Source organism: Triticum aestivum, chromosome 5D, assembly GCF_018294505.1.
Source record: "Triticum aestivum cultivar Chinese Spring chromosome 5D, IWGSC CS RefSeq v2.1, whole genome shotgun sequence".
Classification (NCBI taxonomy): Eukaryota; Viridiplantae; Streptophyta; class Magnoliopsida; order Poales; family Poaceae; genus Triticum; species Triticum aestivum.
In genome coordinates this window covers 499,352,949-499,357,941 of record NC_057808.1, presented here as the reverse complement: position 1 = coordinate 499,357,941, position 4,993 = coordinate 499,352,949, and the positions used below count along the sequence as shown (strand labels likewise).

Genomic DNA, 4,993 nt, shown 5'->3' with positions numbered 1-4,993 from the left:
TTTAGGAGCACGTGCACATAGACTTTCCGGCTATCACGGACATGGTTCCGATATGAGAGGGGCGACAACTACGTGTCACTGTTCTTAAATAGTATTTTGATCATCATACACTGGAAAAAAAAAACCCGGTGGAATTGTGTTTTGGAACTTAGCGGGAGATCGGGGGTACACAAGGAAAAGATAAAGATATGCCAAACAAAATTGCCATGCGTAGGAGGTTTGTCTTGCTCTTGGCTTGGGTCATCTCTCTCCGTCCTTCGCTTGTGCACCTGACTGACCCCTATGCATCATCAGATGGACGGGACGCGACGCTCAAATCTTTTCCCCTCGCCGGCTCCTCTTTTTCCTGCCCCCCTTCTGCACCCACCCCCTCCTGTCCTGACACCTCTGCAGCGGTGGCTGTCTAGGTCCCCTGTCTAGGCTAGGCTATAGAACCCTAGGCCACTAGACTCCTTGGCCTCTTGTGCCATCTCTCTCCACTTTACTGCCCACTCAACCACTATTCTGAACAGCTGATGAGAGTTGCAATATTGTTTACACCTCCACTCTGGATGGTTGGATGGATCTCTGGATCTCTCATCACCCCCACCCCCACAGAGCCGCAGCCCTTCTATAAATCCTGCACCTTCCCTGCCTCCATCGATCTCATCCCTTCTACCTTCTTCCCCTCTCTCCACAAGAGTCTGTTCTTGATGCCTCTCCCTCTTTTGTTCTTGAGATGAGATGAGATGAGATGGGACACCGTTCTTGTGGCTTCTTTGAGTTCTTGCCACCAGCCAAATCGCCACATCGACCAAGGCAACCTCAACCCGAACACACCTTGTAGCGGCCAGATAGCTTCTTTTCCACATCGATCTGTTCTTGGCTTCTTCCTTCTACGCATCTCTGTCCCTCTCGGCGCATCGAGTGTTGTTTGCCATGTGTCTAGGATTTTCTTCATCCTTGTATTTTATGCGAGCTTTGATGTTGGAGACGGAGATGGACTGCCCAAGGGAACGAGTGAAGCTGCCAGCATGATCTAGCTCCGAGTGATCAAACAAGAAAAGCTTGTTGATTCAAGCTCTTGTGGTCATGCCTTGCTAGGTCATGCTGCGGCAGCCTCACTTCTTCCCGCCGTTGGGCACAGCTGCTTCTGATCTGGTGACCGCTGCTGCAATCTGCGCTGGGTTTCTTGCAAAGGTATAATGCAATTCCTTTTCACCTTACCCCATTTCTTTCCTTTCTTCCACGCTGGTTAGTTTCTTGTTTTAGGCATTAATTGGGCAGATTGCTATGATAAAATGCAAGTAAATAAACACTAGTGGTACTCCAAAGATGACTGATGACTAATTAAGTTGTCAGAGAGTAAGATAGCTCAATGGTCCCATTTCCTTTGTTTTGCTAACTTGCTCTTAGTGATGACAAATGCTTACTGCACTTAAATTCCACATGTAATGTCTTCTTCCTGTAGTTGTTGTAGCGTCTAGCATGCATGACATGGGTGTCATCCAAAGATGCCTGTTGTATAAATTCTTTCCTGTTATTCTACTCCTGAATGGGAGTTTCCCCCTGTTAATGTTTGTATTACAGTCTTGTTCAATATATCACTGGCTTATGTAGTTGCATAGGGACATTAATTCCCACCTGCTTGTTAGTGTAATCACCAATCCTCACCACCTATTTGCTCATGGCATCAGTAAGTTTCAAAACTACCTACCATTGTTGTCCATCTGCCACATGTTTTTGCCATTTGATCTGTTATGGTCCGAAACATATTCTGATAGTTTATGCTGGTACTTGTTACTGTACATGGTTACTCTACACGCACAGAGATTCTGTGAAACGACTAACTTTTTTTTTAATTTATTAGTATACTGAGGCTTACTTTCTCCTGATAAGTTGTGATAGTGACAGTTCAGGGATCACAAGTAATAACGCTGAATTACTCCGTCCATGTGTTTTAAGGTGTCTGTCTTGGAGATGAAGAGGCCCTTTCTGCTGCCATTTGGTCTCCTGTAGTTCCTTTGCACGGTCCCTGTTTATATCACAATAGCACTTGTGCAAATTTTGTTGTTTGGGCATTTCGTTGTAAGCCGACAGTTTAGGGCTTGTGATTTCCATAATGGTGGAGTACGTCTTGAAATGTCTTCACCAAGAGATGGAAGATATAGTAGTTAGAAGCAGTTTACTCTTGGGTAAATACCTTGTTTTTTTTCTTTTCTTTTTGAGGAAAGCAGTAGGCCTTTTTTGTTAGGGACTTTCTCGACAGAAAGAAATCATGTTCTAAAGTCAGGATGCTATATACAATCACAAGTATACCGACGTTTGACACACTGACACCATCTTCAAATGAAACTTTAATTACTAATTTCCGTTCTAATATATGATAACCAATAAAATTATAGATCCTACAAGTACTTTCTGAAATTCCAATATAATTAATTTAAAAGGTATTTCTTAGTCAAAGTTCCAAAATTTTGTTTATAGTCAATGTTCAGAACATGAGGTTACCTGTAAATACTCATACATGCTGATGGTATCAATCCTGTGTCACACACAAATACTACGTACATGCAAAGAAAGTAACTGTTGATCTCTCAATGTACCAAGATATGTCATCAATCGTCAATCTCTCAATGTACCGTATCAAGATACGTCATGTACTCCCTTTGTCCCATAGTATAAGAGCGTTTGGGAAGTTAACACCCTCCGTCCCATAAAATAAGAGTGTTTTTTGAAGCTATTTAGCTTGAAATATCCTCTTATATTATGGGACGGAGTGAGTAGTTACCAAAACCGCAAAGTTGATTTTTTTTTTTTGCATTTCATCATGTAAATTTTGGTTTTCCTGTACCGGAGCTGCTCTTGATGCTTTAATACTTGATTCATTTTAATAAATTGCTGTGTTCATCATTCCGACCGGGGGTAATCATTCTTTTCATTAAAAACGGTACGGTCGAACCATGGTACAGGTTTCACTTCCACTGCCGTTTGCATGTGACCGAGCACATTGCACATACCTTCTAGTCGACCAAGGTTGCCATTGCCCGCTGAAGATATCCAAAAGGCACTGTATGCATGTACTGATTAATCAAGTTGTATGCAGTCTCTTCAATTTGAGAGTACTATGGGACAGACGGTACCACACACCCTTTCGATAGCTACATTTGAGGTCCTGCACGCATACATAAATACCTTACCTTATAGTGTTGTGTCTTTGTCGATTACATTTTTCTATGATCTTTTTATTGATTTTTAACCGATTGAAAAGCTTTGAATCAAAAAATGTAGGCAAAATTAGGTTTAAATTGACCTTGTTTTAATGCCTTCTCCAAACAATGGAGGTGAAATGGCATGATTTTACCACTTCAAAGAATTTAAATTGCGTGAACCATCCTGTAGTTGGATGGTTAAAGAGACACTGGTATCCCCAGCCCACCAGGGTAAGTCCTGGTGCTCGCATTATTTCTGAATTTAAGTGTATATTCACTTATTTTGCTTCGTATGTAATGTATTAGAATATCTAAAAGGGCTTATATTTAGGAACGGAGAGAGTAAATCGGAATCTAGTTCCGTTCCCAATTTTGGTGTATAATCTTTTTTGAGGAAGACCAAATAATACAATGCGTTGCCAGATTCATGCAGATGTGATTGGTTTGAGCCTAGCTCAAAGGCTCTTGGTGATAACGTTGGAACAACAACAAATTAAAGCATATAAGATTAGGGCTGGAATTCAACCCCAAAAGTAGGACATGAAAACACATTAATTCTATAAACTTGTGCATTTGGTTAAGAAAGGCGAAAACACAAGAATCCTATATACAGTCAAATCAAAGTGAAATCTATTACTACCTTTGTCATGATTTATTAGTCCTTCTCGTATTTAGATTCATATTTTGATCACTATTTAACAATATAATATAAGTTGTATGTAGCAAAAATAATACCACTGAAACTACGTTCAAATGAATCCAACGATATTACTTTTGGTGACATGCATTAACATTTTATTAGTTAAATCTATAGTCGAAGTTTGACAAAACATCAATAAACCAGGAAGAAGATATATAATATTGTTGTATCATTAATTATTGGTTCTTGTCCAACTATGCACGTAGTGGTAAGAATTATAATAAAAAAATGTCCAAGTGAATTAGTGTTCTGCCATTTAAAATGAGTTTATTGGGGAAATTCATTCCTTTGAACGAATCATGTTTGTAGTGATGTTTAAGGACAAATTCAAATTCTTAAAGTACTTATTCTCTACTTTTACTCCGAGAGCCAAAGAATCCCAAATTTTGGGTTCATTTGTTTCATCTAACACGTTTTTATGAAAGAAATAAAGGATAAAACCCCTGTGTTGCCCCCGCTAGGACCACTCTGGCGGCGCCCAAACCCTAACCGCCGGGGGCGTGCACTCCCGCCTCCCATCCCTCCATCACCGCCGGGTGCCGACGGCGGTGGCGGGGGACTCCCTCTCTCCCGCGTCTCAGGGGTGGTGCGGGGCCCCTACACGTGTGGAGGCGTGTCCGATCCAGCGGAGCAATGGCGATGGTTGCGACGACGACGACGGTGGTTGGCCCTGCCTCAGGCAACGGCGGCTGCAGGCGCGTCGGGCAACCCGGTCACGGCCGGCGGCGTGTAGTGCCTTGACCGGTTCAGGCGGCGGCTGGCCCGGTTCGGGCGACGGCACGATGCGGTCGGCAGCGGTGGCTGGCTGTGCTGCGTCGGCATTCCATCTGTCTTCGGATCAGCGCCGGCGTGGAGGACCTGGTGGACTGCTCGGCGGCACCTCTGGTCAGATCTGTTTCGGCTGGTGCAGCCGGCGGTGGTGGTCATCTCCTCCTTCGGAGGTGGTCGGATCTCGAGATCCATCATAGTCCCGACGACGTGGCGGGGAGAAAGGGTTGCCGATGAAAACCGAGCCGACGATAGGCGATGGCAGCGTTCTACGCCATTACCTTGATGAAGGCATCGTCGTGTAACTATTGTCGACCCACTCGTGCTATTCTGG

General features: G+C 43.4%; 1 long non-coding RNA gene across 1 annotated transcript; it reads left to right on the top strand.

Annotated features, from left to right (window-relative positions):
- The first annotated feature begins 664 nt into the window (after positions 1-664).
- On the top strand, positions 665-2,312 carry LOC123125758 (uncharacterized). Its single transcript, XR_006461486.1, has 2 exons — positions 665-1,179; positions 1,945-2,312. It is a non-coding gene; the product is annotated as an uncharacterized lncRNA (long non-coding RNA).
- The last annotated feature ends 2,681 nt before the right edge of the window (positions 2,313-4,993 follow it).